The following is a 24,914-nucleotide window of genomic DNA, read 5'->3' as shown; positions in this document are numbered from 1 at the left end:
TATTTGCACTCCCTCATCTCTTCCAAAGGAGCCCTAGTGGCACAGCGATTAAGTGCTTGACTGCTAACGGAAAGGTTGAGAGTTCAAACCCACCAGCCGCTCTGCAGAAGAAAGATGTGGCAGTCTGCGTAAAGATGACAGCCTTAGAAACCCTATGGGGCAATTCTACCCTGTCCTACAGGATCGCTATGAGTTGGAATCGACTCCACGGCAATCAGTTTGGTTTTGGTAGCTCCTCCAGTTCTAAAACTGATTTGGCAGTCTTCTGGAATGATCTGCCTGCCTGTGCCCTTGGAGTGAGGTGAACCATCTTTAAGCTGCAGAAACACATCACTCATTCTCCTATCCCGCCCACTGCCCCCTCCATTAAGCCAAGGGTGAGCCAAGGTGCACTCACTCTGGAAACATCCAAACACCAATAAGCAGCAGAAATACTGAAATTAATCTTCACTTCTTTTAACTTAAAGAGCTATTCATGGCGTGAAAGCAGTTGGAAAAGACTTGGGTGGATAGCGGGCTGAAAAGTCGCCATTTGCAAGAATTGAGACTCCGGAGGGAAGAATACTTTTAAATAGCATGAATTCACCACAAAAAGTCTGCAGTGCTGAAAGGCGTCCAGAGTCCAGTAAAACTGACACTACATTTCACATTCATTGACTCTTGTTCTTTTGGGGGAGTTTTCGTATGAAGAGAAAGAGACAATGGAAGACAATAGTGCTACCTTATCAAAGTTCATTCATGCCGCTATTTCAAATACTTTTAACTGCTTGTCAATAGGTCTTGCCAGTCTCTGAGATTCTAAACGTTCTGTCACATTTGTGTACTAACCACTTAAAGTTCTGCTAAAGCTTTGTGACCTGGACTGCCTCCCCTTTATGTGGGTCAAAATGCAAGGCAAAGCCATTGTGTTACATGGCCTTCATTAAATTCATTGATTTGACCTGTATTTTAAAGACCAAAAGTCAAATGGAATGGGAAATTAAAGTTCCCATACAAAATCTTCCCGTGGACACTTTTCGGCTTCCTTGAACTCTCTGCTGTGTAGGCAAAGGACCTTTTTAAGCTGTTTGAAGTCTAGCTGGGAGCTAGACAACCATTTTTGCTTATGTGACTTTTTGGAGAAAAGTTGGGGTTTGTTTTCAATTTTATGCAAGAATAAAGTAAACTCTAAGGCTGGAGGCAGATTATTGTCTTGAACTTGATTTTCTTCTCGAAGATGCAGTTTTGGCCACCTCACAGGGCTGCTTTCCCCTGGGATATTTGCTGTGGCTCAGAACTCCCCAAGTTGTTGGTTTTTTAGTCAATATGCATTTTTGGACGTTAAGTGAGCTTACGTTTTCTTTTGAACATACTGAGGAATGCCAGCATTTAAAAGCCCTGTCTTTTTCTTGTGTTTTTATGGCAAAAATTGTCACTCCGAAACCAAAACCAAACCCATTGCCGTCAAATCGATATAGTGACCCTGTAGGACAGAGTAGAACCGTCCCATGGGATTTCTAAGGCTGTAATCTTTACGCACACAGACTGCCACATCTTCCTCCCTTGGAGCGGCTGGTGGGTTCAAACTGCTGACCATTCAGTTAGCAGTCAAATGCTTAACTACTGTGACACCAGGGCTCCCAAAAATGGTCACTAGTAGTGCTCATGGAAAGTCTGTATGTGTGTGGTGGCGAGAGGAGTGGAAAGGGGGACTTGTCAATGAAAAACCAATTCTTAGTCATCTAGTGCTGTTATAACAGAAATACCACAAGTGGGTGGCTTTAACAAACAGAAATTTATTTTCTCACAGTTGAGGAGGTTAGAAGTCCGAGTTCAGGGCGCCGGCTCCAGGGGAAGGCTTTCTCTCACTGTCGGCTCTGCAGGAAGGTCCTTGTCTCTTTTCAGCTCTGTTCCTGGATTCCTTGGTGATCTTTATGTGGTGTAGCATCTATCTTCCCTCATCTCTGCTTTCTTGTTTGCTTGCTTAATCTGCTCTTTTATATCTCAAAAGAGATAGATTTAAGACACACCCTACACTAAAGCCTTCAGCTACAAGTCTACCTTAGCCTGTGTTTCCCTCTCCTAGACTTAATCATTTGCCCATTTTCTCCATTTAAAAAAAGTAGAAAAGCCATTCCCTTGCTTCATTGTAGAAAGATAGTATTGTTGATACCACTTACTGGATACCATGATTGTGAATACTTTTTCAGTACTTCCGTTAACACAATTGGGCCAGTGGAGGAGATACCAGACTTACCAGGGAGATGCAGTTAGGAGGGGTCTAAACTTAGTGTGAATGAAGTGCCCTGAGAAACATAGACTGGAGCGACTCCTTTGAGACTCTATGTCAAACTGAGAAGGATGAGGAAAGCCGGCTGGATAAAGATGCATGTAGAAATCTCAAAACGCCAGTGATAGAATTCTTGAAAGTCATGGAGAAAAAAATATCTGTGTCCAGGAAGCTCACTTCCAATTTTTGCTAACCTGGTGGCACAACAATTAAGTGCTTGGCTGCTAACTAAACATTGGCAGTTCCAACCCAACTAGCAGCTCCACAGAAAAAAGACCTGGCAATCTGCTCCAGTAAAAATTACAACCTGGAAACCCTATGGGATAGTTCTACTCTGTTACATGGGGTGGCTATGAGTCAGAATCAACTCAACAGCACACAACAGCAACTATTACAGTACATTAATACAGAGTAATTGTTGAGGGAGATACTATACGTACTCATCGACTATCTCATTATCTGACATTTTGCTTTTACAACAATAGCAAAAAAATCTGCTATCCAACTATTTTACACATTAACGAGTGTGTGTTGGCAGTAACAAACACCAAGGTGTGAGGCAAGAGTAGCGCTGGCTGTGATGGTTCAGGTTATTAGTTAATTTTGTTGGGCCATCATTCTCAGTGGTTTGGCAGTTATGTAATGATGTGATTTGGCAGTTATGTAATGATGTAATCAGCCTCTATTTTGCGATCCAGTGTGGTCATCTTCCATTTTCACTTGAGGCTGATTTTTGCATAATGACTTGGTCTTTGAAACCTAACCATGTCAATAAGTGAGAAGTAGGTGTATTATCCTCATTTTATGAATGAAGAAGTTGAGACTGAAAGACCAGGTAACTTCCCAGGGTCACAGGTTAAATAGAGAGTGGAATAAAACCCAGAACTGTCTAACCACAAAGCCCACACTTAGAAGGGAACTATGTCTAAGTGCCTTCCAGTCACCAGATCCTGTGAATCTGTGCATTTAGCTGAGAAGTATGAAAAAAAACACATGAAACTAAGCATTGGCTAGCACTGATGGGAGGGTGGTGGTTATTGCTGAACAATAAAAGATATTTTCCTTGGGTTACCTTTTAATATAGAATAAAATATCTCTTGGGAAAATGTAAATAAAACAAGTCCGTGAAGAAAACCCAAGTAAGTGAACTGTTAAGTCTCCTCACTCTCACAGAGTCATTCTATGTTTTATGCCCTCCTTGGTGCTGCCTCCAGGGTGTGTCCCCTAAGACTGGAATCAGGATGAGAAGATGAGCCAGGAGGGGAATGATTTTGGTCACCACTACATGTTCCCCACCCAGTCTATTTAGCTCAGCTTAATGGAGCGCTTGAGTGGTGCAAATGGTTAATCTAAACTGCTAATTTAAAGGTTGGGGGTTCTAGTCCATGCAGAGGTGCCTCAGAAGAGAGGCCTCGTGATCTACCCCCAGAAAATAAACCATTGACAACCCTATGGAGCACAGTTCTAGTCTGCTACACATGAGGCTGCCAGGAGTCAGAATGGACTAGATGGCAACTGGTTTTTTCACCCGAGGTGTGTGGTTGCTTTATCCCCTATTAGGACAAAGCCTGTATTGTTATGAGTCCTTGATATTTGACATCTCTTGAGATTAAGTTACTGTCTTTCTTTTTATTTTTTTCACAGACCATATATATTTTTTTTTTACCTAGAACGATTTTCTAGTTTAATATCCACCTTTTAGAGATGAGGAAACTGAAGCTTAGAGATCTCTGGGGCTTGGTTTATCAATTTCTGTAGTAGACATATGACATTGCGTTAAAAAGCCCAATTTGTTCCTTTCCTGCATCTCAACTAAGATGCAGACAGAATCTTTGTATTTCTTACCTTTTTCAGTAATCATTAATTCATGAAGTAATTATTGAGCAGCTATAACATATCAGATATGGTGGCAGGAATTGAGGATTAAAGGAACAAAGCAACTATGCTGCCTTCTTTCGTGTGGCTTATATTTTAGTGGGGAAGATAGATAACAAGCAAGTATGCAAAGGAATGCACAATATTGCAGTTCTGAGAAGTACCCTGAAGAAAGAAAATAACAGTAAAGTCTACAGGTCCACTGTGTTCAGTTGTTCAGGTTGTTCACTGAACAAGCATACCTGGCTGAAATGTACGTCCACTAGGAAGGGGCCCTGAGACCTATGTTAGGTAGAGTGGTCAGGGGAGACCTCTCTGAAGAAATGGCATTTAAACTGAGGCTTGAAAAATGAGAAGGAGTCAGCCAAGCAAAGAAGTTTTCTTTTCCATTTCATTTGGCTGAGGACTGATGGCAGAAATCTGGACAACTTTTTCATGACTAAAGAGGCCACACACTTCCTGTAAAAAAAAAAAAAAAAAAAAAAGGTTTATTCATGTGTCATGTGCCTGAGGTGTCTTTGTAATCCTACCTTTTAAGGCCATGAAGAAGTCAGTAAAGAGAATAACTCACCTGGTACCACAGATGAGAGAGGTTAAGTTATTACTGCCTATGTTTCCACCCCATATATGTACCATAGTTTATATAACAATTTCCCTTTTGGATATTCATTTATTCAGAAATATCTATTGAGCACCCACTACTTATGAGGTACTGGCAATATAGTGATAAACATGGCAGATCAAGTCCTTGTCCTCAAAGAGTTACCACGTCAGTGGGGAAAATGTGTGATAAGCAATTAAATATATAACATGGTGTCAGATTGTGATAAGCTGTCCGAAAGAGATAAGGCAGGGAATTCTAGGTTAATATGATGGATTAAACAGATGCATCCGACTCAATCCCTCTGAAACACCACCGAAACCACAGCAACGACATAAACTCATAGTAGCCAGGAAAATAGGAGAGGAATAAAGGCAACAAAATGTAGAGATGGACTGACGTAATAGCCACAGCAATGATCTCAAACATACCAACAATCATGAAGATGGTGCAGGACTGAGCAACGTTTTATTCTGCTGCACATGAAGTTGCCAGGAGTTGGAGCCAACTTGAAGGTAACCAACAACAGTGTAGAGAGAGAAATGGTTACGGATATTGCAAAATGAAGCAAGCTGAATCCCAAAACCAACTCAATTTACATCACAGAATCCTCAAAAAGGCACCAAGTATCTCTGGATCTGGGGGCTAAGGAGAGGAATTTTAATAAGGGGACAGGTGAAAACTGTCTGAGAAACAGTTATAGCCCTACCCCCATTCCATTCCACTGAGCATCTGCCCCGCCCCCCTGACCCCTATCACAAAAGAAGACTTTGTTCCCTCAAGAGTTTCTCTGGACAAGAGAACACAGGGCAGCAACTGTTCTGAAACAGAAGGGTTAAGTGATCCTATGCCCAGTGCAAAGGAGCCCTGGTGGCACAAATGGTTAGGTGCTCGGCTGCTTAGGGAAAGGTTGTAAGTTCAAACCCACCCAGGGGCTCTGGGGGAGAAAGACCTGGCAATCTGCTTCCATAAAGATTACAGCCAAGAAAATTCCATGGGGGCAGTTCTACTCTGTCATATGGGGTCGCTATGTGTTGAAATCAACTCAACAGCACCTAACAACAACAACAAGGACTACAGATACCTGAGGACCTAAACAATAGGAAAATCATCTGAGATAAAACAGAGATCAAGTGATGAGAGGAATCGTCAAAAAACAAAACAAATAAATATCATGAATATTCTCAGAAAGATGAACAAAAGAAGGAAAAAAAAAAAAAGAGCTCCTAGGAAGTTAAAAATGTAATCCAAAAAAAAATAAAAACATTGTCATGAGCTGATTCTAACTCATGGTGACCACATGTATGTCAGGGTAGAACTGTACTCCATAGCGTTTTCAATGGCTAATTTTTCAGAAGTAGATACCCAGATCTTTCTTCTGAAGTACCTCTGGGTGGACTCAAACCACCAATCTTTTGGTTAGCAGCAAAGTGTATTAACTGTGTGTACCACCCAGAGACTCCAGAATATCAGTTGATGGGGGAGTCTACTCATCAACAGTTGATTTTATTTTGTTTTATTGATTGATTATCCCAAATCCATTTTTTCTTTACCTAACAGATCTCTGCTTTTATTTTACAATTCTTTCCTCCTCTACATGACTGTCATTGTTATTCCAACTCATATCGACCCTATGTACAACAGAACGAAACACTGCCCAGTCCAGTGCCATCCTCACAATCGCTGTTATGTTTGAGCCCGTTGTTACACCCACTGTGTCAATCCATCTCATCAAGGGTCTTCCTCTTTTTCACTGACCCTCTGCTTTACCAAACATGATGTCCTTCTCCAGGGACTGGTCCCTTCTGATAACATGTCTCGCCATCCTTGCTTCTAAGGAGCACTCTGGCTATACTTCTTCCAAGACAGATTTGTTCGTCCTTATGGCAATATCTTTGCCAACACCATAATTCAAATGCATCAATTCTTCTTTGGTCTTCCTTAATCATTGCCCAGCTTTTGCATTAATATGAGGCAATTGAAAATATCATGGCTTAGGTCAGGTGCACCTCAGGCCTCAAAGTGACATCTTTGCTTTTTAACAGCAGAAGCTTTGCCCAATGCAATGTATCATTTGGTTTTTCAACTGCTGCTTCCATGGGCATTGATTGTGGATCCAAGTAAAATGAAATCCTTGACTACTTCAGTCTTTTCTCCATTTATCATGTTGTTACTTATTGGTCCAGTTGTGAGGATTTTTGTTTTCTTTATGTCGAGGTGTAATCCATGCTGAAGGCTATAGTCTTTGATCTTCATCAGTAAGTGCTTCAAGCCCTCTTCACTTTCAGCATGAACCTGCATAACTAAGTAGAAGGAAATCCCAGTCTCAATTTCACAATAGACCCCAATTAGTCTAAGCAGACCAAAAGCTTGCCAATGAATAGTTTAAGACTGGACCTCAAGATGTGACCTCATTCTAGCTACAAGATGCCAGTGAATAAATATCAGCTGGGAACTTCTGAAGAAAGCTTTTTTACCTCTAGAAAATAGATTGTAAACTTGTGATCATCCAGGACTCGACAACATTTTGAGAAGGTGAGGTCCACCTTTCCCTCAGGCAGAGGACACTTAGCGCAGAGAGGAAAGCAGAGCCAGGAGAGGAGCAGAAAAGCCAAGCCAAAACCTTGAAGGCGCTACTCTACCTCTGGACTCCTCTGTGTGAAATAATCACAGTCCTTAAGGTCAAACCACCTGGGACCAGGCTTGCAGTTATTTGCAGCCAGAAGCACCCTAACTAACAGAATAACCTTGCTCTGATGGCTTGATAGCCCCATCAGCTGGTCCTTAACCTCGAACCTCTCTTTAATTCTCCTCCAGTTCTGCCTGGGGGCCTTCAAACATGTGCTGGATTGTCTACAAATCTTTTTCCTGTTTCATCCTCCTGATCAGTGTCTGTTAACCCACAAGTCTCTTAAGGGAAAGTCTTCAGCATCATGGCCACTGCTGCCAGTGTCCCCTGTGACAAGTTGACCACACTAAAGGCTTCATGCTCTCAATGCATTGATCTCTGGAGGTGACAACAGTACACTCTAGTCTTCATTGCAACACCAGGGCCATATGTTCCATGCAGAGAGAGCATACCTGTTCTCCTCTATCTTCCCTGTCATCAGGCTCTGTCCCCAGACCCCTGAGCAGCAAAACCTCCAAGAGTTACCACCTGTCTTGGTCATCTAGTGCTGCTATAACAGAAATACCACAAGTGGATGGCTTTAACAAAGAGAAGTTTATTCTTTCACAGTCCAGTAGGCTAAAAGTCCAAATGCAGGGCACTGGCCCCAGGAGAAGGCTTTCTCCCTCTGTCAGCCCTGGAGGAAGGTCCTTGTGGTGCATCAGTCTTCCTTTGGTCTGGGAGCATCTCAGCTTGGGAACCTCAGGTCCAAAGGTTGTGCTCTGCTCCCAGCACTGCTTTCTTAGTGTTATGAGGTCCGCCATCTCTCTGCTCGCTTCTCTCTTTTATATCTCAGAAGAGATTGGCTTAAAACACTATCTAATCTTGTAGATCTCATCAATATAACTGCCAATAGTCTGTCTTATAACATCATAGTGATAGGATTTACAACACATAGAGAAATCACATCAGATGATAAAATGGTAGACAATCATACAATACTGGGAATCATGACAGATATTTTGGGGGGACACATTTCAATCCATGACATCACTCCTCCCCACCAACATCAACTTGTGCAAAAAATATACTGCCAGGCTCTGGCTCATAATTTAGGACTATTTGGAACAGCCTGCTACGGTTGAGTTTGCATCTCCTGTTTTTCCTGAGGATAAAGACTTAAACATGGAAGTCATAATATGCTCTTGATAACTATTGACAACTCTTTAAATATTTTCCAGTATTATATTTTTCTTCAATTTATTTTTGATGCAGAGAAATCTTTAGATTTTTAATGATCGGATCTTTCCATCTTGGTTAGTCTGGGTTCTCAGAGATGCAAATACCAAGATGGGGTTAAATGTGCAAGAATTTTATTAAGGGACATGAGAGGAAACAGGCAGGTAGCTGAGGAAGGTTGGGAGAGCTGTCAGATCATGGTGCAAATCAAACCCATAGTGAAAGTGAGCAGAACGGAAGGTTAGGTGGAAGTATCCCAGGCTGCTGTGCAGTTTAAGGAAAGTCTGGCAAAGCCCCAAGGAATCCTGGAGTCCAAGTCAGCAGTTGGAAGAGTCCCATGTGGCCCAGGGATGAGTCTGCCTTAGGATCCCTGCTGCACTCAGGCATTGGCTTGGAGCAGCAACCGGGAAGTGCTGGATGGTACAGCATGGCAGTGGGAACTGGGTCATTCTGCTCCCTGTAGTTGAGATCTGGTGACACAAATGGCTAAGCAGTTTGGATCTACCCAGTGGTTCCATGGAAGAAAGACCTGGCGACCTGCTTCCATAAAGTTTGCAGCTTAGGAAACCCTATGGAGCAGTTCTACTCTGTCATATGGGGTCACCATGAGACAGAATTGACGACACCTAACAACAACAACAACAGCAAGAGGTCTAGGAGTCCTTGGGTGGTGGTGCAAACAGTTAACATGCTCAGCTGCTAACTGAAAGGTTGGAGGTTCAAGTCCACTTAGAGACACCTCGGAAGAGGAGTCTGGTGATCTACTTCAGAAAAATCAGCCATTGAAAATTCTGTGGAGTACAGTTCTACTCTGACACAGATGGGGTTGCCCTGAGTCACAGCTGCTCTATGACAAATGGTGTTTGTCAGTTGAGGTCTACTGAGTACACTCATGGTTGCTAATATCTGTTCCTGGTTGCTCCTCCTGGGCTTCCTGCCTTGTTCAGTGATTTATTTTATGGGCTTTAGGGCCAGCATCATAGAATTTGAATTGTCCTTCTGCCACTTAGTACGTGACTTTGGGGAAGTTACTTCGTCTCTCCCTGCCTCATTTTCCTCATCAGTAAAATAGGATAAAATGAGTTAATACTTGTAAGGTACTTAGGACAGTACCTGCCACATAATAAGTGAGTCAATAAATATGATGTTGATGACAGTGATGGTGGTTCTTAGAGTGCCCCTCTCCGTCTAGAAATTAGATAAATTTCACTCTAGTTTATTATGGATTCATTTTTCAGTGTAGCTCTTTAATCTATCTGAAATTTATTTCTGTATTGGGTGTGAAGATCCAAATGGATTTGTTTCCTCATATGGCCAATTTCTTTACACCAATGATTAAATCATTCATCTCCCCCTTCTTGATTGTTAATAGTTAATGTATTCACATGTTGAGTTTATATACATATATACTAGGATCTACATATGGTTATCTATTCTGTTCTACTGATCTTTCTGTCTATTCTTGTCCCAGGGCACACTTTTATTATTATAGCTATACAATATACAAGTCAACACAGAAAAAGCCCTCACTGGACTTCGTTTTCTTAGTTTTTTCACTTATTATTTTATCTAAACTTTGAATTACATTTAGTTCCAAAGGAATGGTAATCTCAGTGTGATTTTTATTGGAATAACATTTAACATTAATAATTTGAAAAGAATTGCTTGTTTACGATACCGTGCGGTGACACGGTATGTCTCTCCATTTGCTCAAGCAGTATTTCTAGCCCTCAATAAATATTCATAGTTTATTATTTTCTGTATAAATCCTGCATATTTCTTGTTGAGATTATTCCTAGGTTGTGTGTGTGTGTATTATGTGTAGTGGGTACTTGCGTTAAAAGTTAATTTTTTTTGTATTTATGTTATATCCCGTCACCTAGATGAATGCTTTCATTCATTTTAATAGTTTTTCAGTTTTTGCATTTTCTAGGTGGAAGTTACATTTGTTCTTGTTGTTGTGTGCTGTTGAATCAATTTGACTCATAACAACCCTATAGGACAGAGTAAAACTGCCCCAGCGGGTTTCTAGGCTGTAATCTTTAAGGAGCAGATGGCTAGGTCTTTTCTCCCTTGGAGCAACTGTTGGGTTTGAAACACTGACCTTTCAGTTAGCGGCCATGCGTTTAACCATTGCTCCACTAAGGCTCCCTGGAAATTATATTATTTGTATATAATGATTCTTTTTTCCTCTCCTTTGCAATAGTTACATCTCTCGTTCCTAGGCTGCCATATAACATCGCTTACATAGACTGATATGAATGATGTTCCCTGGAGTCATACAACATAGTATGTTGGCAGTTTCTAATTTTCCAGTTATGTTGGCCAGAAATTACAGAGTAGTGTTAAATAACAAAACATCCTTGCTTGTTCTTGATTTTATGTGAATGCCTCTAATATTTCACCATTAGGAATGTTATTAAGGAGGGTTTGAGAGAGTTATATGTAATTGTTTAACCTTAATCCAGGACTTTCTCCATATATCATGGCCTATAATGTCTTTTGTAAGGAGCCTTGGTGGCAAAGTGGTTAAGTGCTTGGCTGCTAACCGAAAGGTCAGTGGTTTGAACCCACCAACTGCTCCATGGGAAAAAGATATGGCAACCTGCTTTCGTAAAAATTAGAACATTGGAAACCCTATGGAGCAGTTCTACTCTGTTCTACAGGGTTGTTGTGAGTTGGAATCGATTTGATGGCAACAGGTATAATATCATCCACAATTCAACCCAGTCATCCACTGGGCCATTATCCACATCATTATCTCTCCTTTTAGCTTTGGGTCATATTCTCAGGTTCAAGATCCTGATAAAAATGTTGAATAGGTCATGCTCAAGGACAGAACCTTACAGTTTGTCACAGAAACTTCTTTCCAAGGAGACAGTGTTGTTTTTACCTTCCTAGAATTCCTTCCATCCTTCTGTTAATAGCATTGCATTTCTTTGGAGGACTATCTTTCCCCATTCCATGTGGTTCTCTATATTAACCACAAACTGCCCTCTCTCTCCTTTCTGATCTAAGCTTGGCCATTGAGACTTCCTTTCTGGGGAATCTGAATCTTGGGCAGTGACACAAGACTGGAAATTGTTTGAGGCAGAGTAATTTCCTTGGGAGATCCCTAAAGAGACTGCCCTTTAGTTCTTTTTTTGTTTTAATAATATTTTATTGTGTTTTCAGGGAAAGTTTACACGACAAATTATGTTCCCCTTTAACAAATTTTATATAAATTGTTTTGTGCCACGGCTTACAATTTTTACATAGTGTCAGTATTCTCATTATTTCCATTGTTTGTTCTGTTTACTTTGATCTAGCTTCTCTTCCCCTCCTTGCCTTCTTATCTTTGCTTTTAGGTAAATAGCGACCATTTGGTCTAATATAGTTTATTGTTTAAGGGAGCACATTACTCACGGTATTGTGATATTGTTTATAAGCCAATCTATTATTTGGCTGAAATGTGAGCTGCAGAAATAGCTTCAATTCCAAGTTCAAAGGATATTTTAGAGTGATATTCTTGGGGGTTCCTCTAGTCTCTATTGGTCCAGTACATATGGCCTTTTTTAGGAATTTGAGTTTTGGTCTATATTTTTCTCCCATTCTACCTGGGGTCTTCTATTGTGTCCCTGGTCAAAACAGTCATGCCCTTTAGTTCTGGCTAGATCTCTAAAGCTCTCCTGGTTTCTTTCCTGGTCTGATTTTTTCAGCGCTTTCTTTAATTCTGTAAGTTACCCCATAACTGTCCTGTGGATTCTTGTTTTGCTAAGTTAACCATGATCAGTTTCTGTACCTTGCAACCAAAGAACCCTGACTAGTAAAGCATTCATCCACAAGTAATTATTGAATTCAGTGCTCTTTGTATAAAAAAACAAAAAACCAAACCCATTGCCATCGAGTCAATTTTGACTCATAGTGATCCTATAGTTGGCCATAATAAAAAAAACCCGTTGTCGTTGAGTCAATTCTGACTCACAGTGACCCTATGTGTGTCAGAGTAGAACTGTGCTCTATAGGGTTTTCAGAAGTAGATCACCAAAGCTTTCTTCCTTGCTGCCTCTGGGTGGACTCGAACCTCCAACCTCTCAGTTAGCAGCCAAGCTCATTAACCATTTGCACCACCCTGGACTCCACAGTTGGCCACACAGCAGTGAATTTGCCTGGCCACTCCATTAACAACATCATGAGTGCCTTACCAAATGTATTGCTGAAAACCACATCTTTTGCATCACAGGCATCCTCTTATCTTTCAGTTTAAAAGCTGTATCAGAGAAGACATTGTATCAGTCTGAGAAAGTAAACAGGTAAGAATGCAGTGCTTTTCTCCTGCTAACAGTATCCACTACCCACAGGTGGAGCTCACAGTTGTTACCTTGAGTCTTGTGGATCAAGAGGAGTCAATGAGATTACACACACCATGGGAGATGATCTGACCAGAGTTGTTCAAGAAACTCTGAGGAGAGGGGTCTGAGCACCATATTGGTGATGCCATTGCAGAGGCACTGAAAAAGACCAAAATGGTTATTTACATTCTTCTTGTTTTCAAATGGGCACAGTGGTTAAGCACTTGGCTGCTAACTAAAAGGTTGGTGGTTAGAACCCACCATCTGCTCCATGGGAGAAAGATGTGGCAGTCTGCTCCCATAAAGATTATAGCCTTGGAAACCCTATGGGACAGTTCTACTCTGTGCTACAGGATTTGCTATGTGTTGGAATTGACTCGATAGCAATGAGCTTGGATTTTTGGTTTTTGTCTTCAAGTAGATACCTCAAATGATTTGTGCTGGGCTACTTAACAAAAATTTTGGCAGTTTGAATCCACCCAGAAGCACCATTGGAGAAAGGCCTAGCAATCTGTTTCCGTAAAGATTTCAGCCAACAATATCCTATGGAACAGTTCTCCTCTGTAACACACGGAATCACCATGAGTCAGAATTGACTCAACAATAACAGGTTTCATCATCAAAAGGTCCTGTCCAGTGTCATTTCTTGAGTTTCTTCTAAAGCGTTAGAGTATTAAGGACAGGAGTGGCTTTTTTTTTTTTTTTTTCAGAAAAAAGAAAAAGAATCACTGCCTTAGATAGAGAAGCTCTGTTTTTCTCCTAGTCTGCCAACAGTCAGTAAAAAACAGAAAGTCCTACAGATAACGTAGCATTAGGCACCACAGTCTAGTACTGGCTTAGTGTTTGTTATTCCCAGTAGGCTACTGGGGTACAGAGTCAATTGTGTTTCAGACTGAGAAATTCAGTGGCTTCTGCTGTGAAAGGAAACAAGGTGAGGGGGAAAGGCAGTGATTTAAGGAAGGAAGGAGGAAAGGAAGGGCGGGAAAGAAGAAAGGAAAAGAAGGAAGGAGGGAGGGAGAAAGGAAGGAGGGAAAGAAGGATGAAGGAAAGGAAGGGAGAAATGAGAGAAGGAGGGAAAGGAGAAGGGAAAGAAGGAAGAAGGAAGGCAGGGAGGAAAGATGAGTATAAGACAAAAAGAAATGAATGAAGAAAACTAACACATATTGACTGACTCTGCAGCCAACCCTATTTGCGCCACCATTCTGCAGCATTTTTTTTTTCTCATTTTTTCCTAACCTTTTTTTGTAAAATGTTAAAATAGTATACCTGTGAGGTTTTAAACCCCACCTACACATGAGAAAGCTAAAACCTGGACAAAAGTGCTAAGCGACCTACCCAGTACAGGTGCTGATCGGCACTGGTATGCGGTAGGCAGCCGGTGCAAGTGCCCCCAGCTCATCAGAAGAAGCCGGGAGGAGCCAGTGACCCCAGTGAGTGGTTTCAAGAGAGGCCCCAACTATAATGGGCTAGTTTTAATTTTTAAATAGTATAGAAAAAGTCATAATGATTGGAACAGGAAAAAAATTCTTGTTTTAAGCAGGATAATATGTATAACACAGAGTGCTAAAAGAAAATTTGGGCAGATTAAAATATAGCTATTATCTCTTTTCAAGGTATCTGATGATTCCCTCTTGAGATCCTTGAGGTTTACATTCTTTGTGGAGTGGAGCCCTGAGCATCACCAGCTGTCTCGAGAGTGGGGGGACTGACACCAGCTTCATCCAGGTCTAGGAGTTTAGCCATATCTGCTACTCTCACATCTTGGCAAAGGCACACAAGAACCTCTAGGGCCCTCTAGTCTCCAGACACCATCTCCATTACACTTTGAAATGCATCAGCCTCCCGGGGTGACTGGACATCCATCCGTTATGGATTGAATTGTGTCCTCCCCAAAATGTATGTTGGAATCCTAACCCCTATACCTATGGATATGATTCTGTTTAGAAATAGTTTTTATTTGTTATGTTAATTAGATCATACCAGTGCAGGGTGGGTCCTAAACTTAATCACTTTTGAGTGATAAAAGGAGCAAAATGGACAGAGAGACATACATGGACAGGCGAGGAAGATGGATGGCAGAGACAGACCCACCTACAAGCCCAGGAACTCCAAAGATGGCTGGCAGCTACTAGAAGCTGAGACAGACAAGGAAGTACCTCCCCCAAGCAGAGGTGTAACTAAGGCATGGTAGGTAGGGCGCGTGCCCTGGGCGCCGCTTGAGGAGGGGTGCTAATGAGCAGCTTCTATCAGCCATCGCAGTTTCCATCACCAGCTGTGAGACTGTTCAGCAATTTAAAATTAATTGCTATCAGCGCTATTTTCTGTAGATAGATCCCTTCCCCCTACAGCCACACCCTGAATGCAGACTTCTAGCCTCCTGAACTGTGAGAAAATAAATTTCTGTTCTTCAAAGCCACCCACTTGTGGTATTGGCATTGTGGCAACACTGGGTAACTAAGACACTTTCTTAGCTGATAAAACCCACAGGCAAAATCTGATTTTTAGAAAAACTTATTCCTATTAAAAATTACTGTCTGGTAACATGCAGTGGATTTAATACCCCAGAACACCGAACTCTTATAAGTAAGTATTCTGGGGCAAATAGCACTGTCCTGCACACTTAGTCTAGCTACTGAGTGTGGAAATCCAAATACATCGGGATCTTTCTGAATTTTTTCCCCTAAGTACCATATGTGGGGAGTCCCTGGGTGGTGCAAGTGGTTAACAAGCTCAACTGAAAAGTTGAATGTTCAAGTGCACCCAGAGGTACCTCAGAAGAAAGGCCTGGTGATCTGCTCCCCCCAAAATCAGCCATTGAAAACATCATGAAGCACAGCTCTACTCTGACTCTGAAACACATGTGGTTGCCATGGGTTGGAGTCGACTCTGTGACAACTGGGGAAATGTAAGGACAGAGATTCTGTGATGAGGCCGTCAGCAAATGCCAATTCCTCTGGTATAAAGACAACACTGGTGCCTTAGCCCTCACGTCTTCAAACTCTCTTCCCCTTCCCAGGCACTGTAGATCCTGTAACTAAAAGCTGTCAGCTTTCAGGCAGTGGAGTTCCCTAGAATAAAGCACTGAAGAGAGAAGGAGGCTGGACGGAGTTTGTTTGCTTTGTAGATCTGCACTGTAGATCAATCAAATGGGAAACCAAGTGGCATGCCTGTTTCTAATCTGCACTGTAACAGCAATAAAGGGACAAAACTTGGAGGAGGCTGGAGTTAGTCCTTGGGAGGACCGCCACCTCCGTTGATTCTAGAAGATCAGGACACGCCTCAGCAGCTGTGTCCACCTCGCCCATCACTTGCACAGTCTGCTCAAGAAATTCTACTGTTACCAATCTACACCCTGGATACTGAAGAGCCACTTGAGACCCCCAAGCTCCGGGGGACTCACCTTTCCAGGTCTTGAGCTTAGAGGTAGACAAGTGGTGATCACTGAAAGATTTGATTCCATTACAGTGACCTGGGTCTCATCACTTGTGACTGGGAAGCATGTTCATCCTCCATGGATCCCCATTTGTCTAGGACCCTTACTGCCCCTGGGGAAGAGGAGTCAGGCTGCCTATGGAGTGGAGCGTGTACTTGCAAAGGCATGGGGTTCGGTACTGCAGCTCAAGGTCGTTTGCCACCTTTCCTTATGCAAAATGTTGGTTTTTCAGGAGTAAACCTGCTTCTTTGGAGACCTAGCCCATCTTTTAGCACAGAGCAAAACCCAGGGCACACATGCTGTGACTGAACCAGCAGCCTGGACTGAGAGACACTCACTTTGGGGAATGGTGGTTGGCTTCCCTAGTCTCTTAAGATGAGCAGATAGGACCTCAGGGCGGTGGCATCTGCCACCAAGTCCAGATCCACATTCCTAGCTGCTAATCATATTTTTACGCAAATAGCATGCACGTTATACATTTTTATGCCAATCATGTACCTCCCCCCCACACACACTACTACTTTTGTAAGCCTAGCGTGCCACGTGTTTCCTGCATGGGTGCGTTATTTACATGGGAGTGTTATTTGTGAAAAAATACAGTATGTTTTTCTACAAGCTTATAAAAGTCTGTTTCCTTCTTTTTCTCCTGCTGCTTCTCCTCCTCCTCCAGAATTGGCTTTATTAATAGGAAAAATTCAAGGGGTGTCTCAGGTCTCTCATGTGTCTGGAGCCCTGCTAACAGTCTTTCCCTGTAAATGTCCCTTGCGGTTGCTTGCTCCAGTTGGGCCTGTTTGCCAGGCTTGCTTCTATACAACTTCCTCCACTGGCTTCAGAAGCTTCTTAAGCCATAGGTTTTTGTTTGTGTGTTTGCTTGTTTTTTTCTGAAGGCTTTTGCTGCATTGTCGTAACTATTACACAAAAGTCCCTGCTTCTCCTGACATTCCCAACCACCTTGTTAGGAGTTGGTGGTCGGTGACTTTGAAATCAGAGATGACCAAGGATTTTGTAATGTTCATTGATGCAGAGGTGTGGTTCAGCCATAGTTCAAAATCTTCCTCTCTGGGAGCTGCTCTGCACCCCACATTTTGATGCCTTGACACTTCTACCATGAGCTGGGGACCAGTTCCAAATAGTTGGCTCTTTTCCTGCTTAATCCAAAGGCCCCTGGCAGAGCTGCAAGAGCTGGGCTGGGCCTGCAGATAACTCTACCAGACTCTCTGATAGACCCTATCTCCTTATTTGAGGAAATAGAACGGATGCGCGTGCTAGACTTGGTGTCTGATACATCTAGACCTAAACAATGTGTCTCCCAGTGGTTCTAAACATGCTTCCCACAGTCTTCCTTACTCCCAGGTGGTGCTCCCACTGCATCACCTGCAGGCTTCCACATTGAGCAGGAGAGTGGCAACCTGGCTAAAAAGCACTCCTGTAGTTCCTCACCCACCATGGAGGTGGCTCTCTGTAAGTGTGGGGTCAGTCAATGGGAATTATAGAGAGCCTGAAAGAGATAATTCAAATTTCATTGGGTGAAGAAAGTCTCTGAGGATACTGTAAAGTGCTATCAGTGGTCCCTTCTTACTCCTGGGCTGACACCTGCATAAGTCCCTACCCTTACAAGGAGAGATCCTTCCCCTGACAGCCTTGATGACCCAACACAACTGTGATCCTTTGATCCTTTTGGGAAAATGATTGGGTCCTCTTGCTACCACTTTTTTTTTTTTTCTTGCAAATCACCAAGGAGAGGGCTGTATCTCAAACATTTCTTCCCCAACCCTAGCTGCCTCCATTCCTTGTACTCACATCTCTGCTCCCATTCTCAGCTGATCCTCCACCTGCCATTACTTCCTGAAGGGGAAACTTGCTTAAGATTCCCACAGAGTAGAGGTTCCCGGTGTTGAACACTCTACCACACATTATGCCCTTTACATTTCACAGTGGCCCTAGGAGGTCGCAATATTATCACTCCTATTTTATAGAAGAGAAAACTGATGCTCAGAGGGGTTAAATAACTTCCTTAAGGTCACCAGCTACTGACTGTTGAAAAACCCCATTGCCTTTGAGTCAATTCTGACTCATAATGACCCTATAGGGCTGCTCCCTTGGGTTTCTAAGTGAGATACAAATCTGGTGTAACTGCCCACACGGTCAGCTTGCTTAGCAACTGTGGCTGTAAGTTATTGTCCTCTGCCTTCAGAGATGCAACCCACCACCTTGGCCAACCATTCATTGTTGCTGGGTACCATCAAGTTGATCCCAGCTCATAATGATCCCACCAACCTTTTGGTTAGCAACTGAGCAATTAACCATTGCGCCACCAGAGTTCCTGGTCAACGCTTCAGCCAATACTAAACCCACTATTTTCATCAGCATCTTTTGTCAACACTGCCACCCAGCCACTTCTGCAACCAATGCTGACAGCTCTTGCAAGAGCAAGAACAATGTTCCCTAGACCATGTTTTTCCAACCTCAGCACTATTGGCATTTGGAGCCAGATAATTCTTTGTTGTGGGGAGCTGTCCTATATTTTGTAGAATGTTTACCAGCATCTTTGGCCTCAACCCACTGGATGCCAATAGCATGCCCCTCCCAATTGTGACAACCAAAAATGTCCCTGTTGTTATTGCCGGGTGCCGTTGAGTGTCAATTCCGACTCATAGCCACCCTATGTGACAGAGTAGAACTGCCCCATAGGGTTTCCTAGCCGTAATCTTTATGGGAGCAGATAGCATGGCCTTTTTCCCATAGAGCTGAGGGGTGGGTTTGAGCTTCCAACCTTTCAGTTAGCAGCCGAGCACTTAACTGTTGTGCCATCAGGATTCTTAAAAAAATAAAAAATGCCCCTAGACATTGCCAAATGTTCCTTGGAGGGGGAGGTTATTTAGAAAGTCTACCAAAATCATTCCTGGTTGAAACCACCATCCTAGGGTGCCCATCCTGATGGCTCCCTCACTACTTTAAGCTAGCATTCCTGAGAAACCAAGATCTCTGATGCAGAGCCTCTTCCCATGATGGCACTTCAAAATTCTACTCTTGCTAGGACAGGCTGGGCTGAGACAGGGTTGCTATCGCCATCACCACCCTGCATGCACCATGACAGATGGCACCTTCTTTCAGAACTTAGATGGATCCAAGTGGAATTAGCTTACTCATTGGTCATGCTCCCTTTCAAGAGAGGTGTATTTGAACTCCTCCCCTCCCTACACTTACCGGCCTTCCCCCACCCCAGCCTTCCAGGAGGGAAATTCCTCCACCCCTTATGGGAAAGATACAGATTCCTGGAGGTCACTGGGTCATAGCCTCACTATGCCCTGGTGGTCTAGGATGCTGGATTACTTGCAGAACACATATCTTCAAGAGGCCGAGAAGAGTAATTTCCAGGTCTTTTCTTCACTGACGTTCAGTGGAAAGCAATTCCTGGTACCAAGGTCCATTAACTGTCCAAAGGGGGCCTGGTTCGCCAGGTGTCTAGGGATTCTGCCTGGACCTTTTCCTGCCCCATCCTCGAGGGGTGAGAAAGTGAAGAGTGAGGAGCCCCAACATTTTCTTTTCTCTCTACATTATAGTTAACTAAAACTTTATTTTCAATTAGTTACAATGCTCATTATGCACCAGCTAAAGGATGCTTTAGGAGGCCAGGGATGGTTCAGTGGTAGAATTCGCACTACCCATGTGGGAGACTCATTTTCAATTTCCAGCCAGTGCACCTCATGGACAGCCACCAACTGTTTTTCAGTGGAGACTTGCATGTTGCTATGATGCTGAACAAGTTTCAGCGGAGCTTCCAGACTAAGATGGACTAGGAAGAAAAGCCTGGTGATCTACCACCAAAAAAATCAGCCAAGGGAAACCCTACGGATCACAACAGTCTGATCCTGCAAATGATCTCTTTAAAGTGTTAAAAAGCAAAGATGTCACTTTGATGACTAAGGTGCACCTGGCCCAAGCCATGGTCTTTTCAATCACCTCAAATGTATGTGAAAGCTGGACACTAGAAAAGGAAAGTTGAAAAAGAATTGACCTATTTGAATTGTGCTGTTTGCAAAGAATATTTAACACACCATGGATTGCCAGAAGAACAAACAAACCACTCTTAAAGTACAGCCAGAATGAGCCTTAGAAGCAAGGATGGTGAGATTTTGTCTTGCTTACTTTGGTCGCATCATCAGGAAAGACCAATCGCTAAAAAAAGGCATTACGTTTGGTAAAGTAGATGGTCAATGAAAACGAGGAAAACTCTCCATGAGAGGGATTAACATGGTGGCTGCAAGAATGGGCTCAACAATAGCAAAGATTGTGAAGATGGTGCAGGACTGGGCAATATTTAATTCTGGTATACATCATGTCGCCATGAGTTGGAGCTAACTCGACAGCAACAAACAACAATGACATGTTCCTGGCCCTGTGCACATTCATAAGGACCCCATAAGGAGGTTACTATTATCACCTGTGTTTTACATACAAAGAAACCAAGGTGCAAAGAGGTGAAACATAACTCATTCAAGGTCACAGAGCTAGTGGTCAGCAGAGCCCAGATTTGGTGGAAGGCTGCCTGACCCAAGAGCTAAACTCCCAACTCCTACACTAGCTAAGGGTCACGATGAGATAGATGGTGTGATGGTTAAGGTTGTGTGTCAACTTGTCTGGGCCATGATTCTCAGTGGTTTGGTAGTCATATGATGTTTTGATCATTTCCATGATGAGATTTGATATTATGTGATCACCTCCATGATGGAATCTGCTGTGAGCAGCCAATTCGTCGAAAAGGGGTTTCCTTGGGCATGTGGTCTGCATCAAATATAAGTGGACATTCTTGTAAGGCTCGTGGGCCTTTGCTCATTCTGTATCCTCCAGCTGGCTCCTGTTCGTCTGACCTCTGGTTCTTGGGACTTGAGCTAGCAACTTACCTGCTATCTTGCCTACCAATCTTGGGATTCATCAGTCTTTGCAGCCTGTGAGCAAGAGCCTGCTCTCTGACCTGATCTTGGGTTCGCCAGCCTCTATGGGTACGTGAGTCAGGAGAGGCCTCTATTCTGAGAGACGAACTTAGGACATTCCAGCCTCTACAACTGCATGAGCCATTTCCTTGATATAAATCTCTCTCTATATATATTTATATACTTTACTGGTTTTGCTTCTCTAGAGAACCCAGCCTAAGACAGACGGGGAGTCTAACCTGAACGGGTATGAGCCTCTGCTGGAAGGAACTTGCTGTGGATTGAATTGTGTCTCCGCAAAATATGTGCTGGAATCCCCCCATACCTGTGACTGTTGTCCCATTTGGGAATAGGGGTTTCTTTGTTATGTTGAGGCCATATCAGTGTAGAGAGTGACCTAAACCTAATCACTTCTGAGCTATAAGGAGCAGAAAAGACACAGAGACAGGGAAACATGTACTGGAGAATATAGATGCCAAGTGGGGATCACCAAGGAACTAAGGAACACTGGGGCTAAAGAAGTTAGAAGAGACAAGTATCTTCCCCCAGAGCCAACGGAGAGCCTTCCCTCAGAGCCAGTGGCCTAAATTCTAGCCTCCGGACCTGTGAGAAAATGCATTTCTGTTCTTTAAAGCCACCCCCTTGTGGTATTTCTGCTACAGCAGTACTAGGAAACCAAGACAGGACCCCACTTGGAGACTATGCCAAGACAACCCCGAAATCACCCCAAGGTCACAGCCCTTAAGGTTCAGGCAAACACTCATGGAAAAGCCAAGCAGACCCCTCCGTGGCCAATTGTTTGGCTTTCTCCAGAGAAGATGAACTTTGTGGGCGACCCATCACCGGCTGACTGTGGCACCAGTTCGGAAGCGCTGAGCATCTGCTTGTCTCCACGAACATCATTTCGTTTTTGGACTTTTCCTAATTAAGAAAGGTTCCCACCAGCAACAGCAAAAATCCTCACCACCTCTTTCATTATCTCAGCTTTTCTTCCCCTTAATTACTATTGAGCTGCTGGTTGATTAAATTAGGTTTTTTGAGATCTTTTCTGAAATCTGGGGGAAATTATCTAAAATCATGAAATCAATTCCCTTCCGCTGTTTTAATCTTTTATGCCCCAGGCGCAAAGAGGGATGGGCAGACAAGGGCAGGCCCTCCGAGAAGTGTGCAGCCCCACACTGCCTGCCAGCCTTCCCGAGCCTTTGTGGACCATCTGGGTCAATTTCCTTCCCAGTAAATGAAATGCAAATAAAAATTCCAGCAGTTTTTCAGCTGCCGGCTGCCCAGCTGATTAGCATGACAGAGGCTGGGAGATGAGGCCTGACCCGGTGCACTTCCCCTCATCTCATTAAGTTGTAACTCCACCGCCGCTGCATTCATGGTGTTTATTGACGCTGAAAGGCGTCTTTATCCAAAACTAGCTAAATTCACATTCAGAGTTTTTACTTGGGAGTCTTGCCTGCTCCAGCAGCCACATGAAAGTGAACCTATTGTGGCTGGCTCATGTGTCCTGCTGATTCTGAAACAATCTGGAGGGGTCCCAAAAGTGTTGATTTCACCAGTCTGCATCCACCCACCCTCCTCACCCAGCCTCCAAATGCGCGGGGGGCACCCAGAACAGGAAGGGGTAGGGGTAAGCGTGGGAGGAATTCCTAAAGTCACGTTCTTGTGGAGGCTGGAAAGTAAGGGTCTGTAAGAAGGATTTCTGCCTGGGCAATTCAGAAATCTGTAGGTGTGATGGGACCTGCCGCGCAGCTCAGAGTCCAGGCCACGCTTCCTACCTGGGGCTCTGGCTTCTCAGAGACCTGTAGCCTGGTCAGGGATACCCTGGGTGGTACAAACGGTTAACATTCTCAGCTTCTACAGAAAAGGTTGGAAGTTCGAGTCCACTCAGAGGCCTGGGGATCTACTTTCAAAAGACCAGTCATTGAAAACCCTATGGAGCACAGTTCTACTCTGACCCACATAGATGGGGTCACCATGAGTTGGAGTCAACTCTACATCAACTAGGTTTTTTGCGCATGTGCCAGGCTACAGGTCTCTGAGAAGCCATCCATTGCTCCTTCACCCTTGATCTCCCTTCCCTTATGAAGCATTTTATTGGGGGAGCACTGGTGGTGCAGTGGTTAAAGCGCATGGCTGCTAAGTGAAACGTCGAAATTCAAACCCAGCTACTAGTTTTTTTTTGTTTTTTTTGTTTTTTTTTATGGAGAAAGATGTGGCAGTCTGCTTCCATAAAGGTTTCAGCCTTGGAAACCCTATGGGGAAGTTCTGCTCTATCCTATAGGATTGCCATGGGTCAGAATTAACTCAACGGCAACAGGTTTGGTTTTGGTTTTGCCCTTTATCTGTATCCGTTAACTGCATATGAAAACATGTCACGACAGCAGCCCAGATTTCGTGGGGGATCCTCACTGTTTTATGACCTTGGCATTGGCATGCTGCAAACCAATTTGCTCACTCTTGAGGCTGGGAGGACCCAGGACTGTGGCCTTCTTCCCATTTTTATCTAAGAGAATGCCTGCAGAAGATATACCAGAATTCACAGGAGACAAGGGGACATTTGTCTTTGGAAATTGAGAGTAAGGGGAGAGAGGTGAAATGCAAATGGGGAAGGGGAACCATTTTTATTTATGATTCCCTGGTTGCCTCCCCCCAGATGAAAAATAATGATAAAACCCCCTCTCTCTGACCCTGCTGGAAACACACCTGGAGGGAGAGTTTTGAAATCTAGCTTAACGAATAATCTGGTTTACGAGTCACTTTTTCACATAAAAGGGAAGATTTTGGTTAGCATTTAGCCAACAGGGTGTGCATGGATTTGAGTGTGGAGAATGGGCGGGCAATCTTCAGAATGCATCATCTGTCCCAAAGCATTTTTTTTTTTTAAACAAGTAAACAATGTTTGACCTGGTGGAATGCTTTACCAGTCTACAAAACTATCTTAACATTTTCTCCACAGAATTTGACTAAAAGTTATAATATTTACATTTTTTATTAAAATCTTTTCCTATGATCTTTTTCTTGTTGTTGTTGGTTTTGTCAAATTGCCATTGAATTGGCTCCGACTCATGGCCACCCCATGTGCAACAAAATGAAGCGCTGCCTGGTCCTGCATCATCTTCGTGATTGTTGGTGTGTTTGAGCCCATTGTTATGGCTGTGTATCAATCAATCCATCTCACTAAGGGTTTCCCTTATTTTTGTTGGCCCTCTACTTTCCCAAACATGATGTCCTCCCCTAGCGACTGGTCTTTGCTGATGATGCGTCCAATGTAAGTGTGTTGAAGTCTCACAATCTTCACTTCAAAGGGATATTCTTCAAAGACTGATTTGTTCGTTCTTTGGGCAGTCTGTGGTATGTTCACTAGGCCTTGCCAAGAACACAGCTGAAAGACATCAATTCTCCTGTCTTGCTTTTTCATTACCTAACTTTTTTTTTTTTTTTTTAACTTTCACATGCATATGAGGCAATTGCAAAGACTATGGCTTGGGTCAGACACACCTTAGTCATCAAAATGACACTTTCACTCTTTAAAAAACTTTAGAGATCTTTTGCAGTAGATTTGCCCAGTGCAATATGTTGTTTGATTTCTTGACAGTTGCTTCCAAGGATGTTGATTAG

The 24,914-nt window shown here is 43.2% G+C and overlaps 1 long non-coding RNA gene across 3 annotated transcripts in view; it reads right to left on the bottom strand.

Annotated features, from left to right (window-relative positions):
* Positions 1 to 24,914, bottom strand: part of LOC135228564 (uncharacterized) — a 108,270-nt gene that overhangs the window by 5,678 nt on the left and 77,678 nt on the right. For 2 of the 3 annotated variants that reach the window (XR_010319107.1, XR_010319108.1), the window contains exon 4: positions 4,387 to 4,603. This is a non-coding gene — a long non-coding RNA (uncharacterized LOC135228564). Of the gene's footprint in view, positions 1 to 4,386; positions 4,604 to 13,018; positions 13,083 to 24,914 lie in introns of those variants that run through there. The other variant, XR_010319110.1, reaches the window with a different exon arrangement.

This window comes from Loxodonta africana, chromosome 23, assembly GCF_030014295.1.
Source record: "Loxodonta africana isolate mLoxAfr1 chromosome 23, mLoxAfr1.hap2, whole genome shotgun sequence".
Classification (NCBI taxonomy): Eukaryota; Metazoa; Chordata; class Mammalia; order Proboscidea; family Elephantidae; genus Loxodonta; species Loxodonta africana.
The sequence above is the reverse complement of the archived record's forward strand: the minus strand, read 5'-3'. Positions and strand labels throughout refer to the sequence as shown.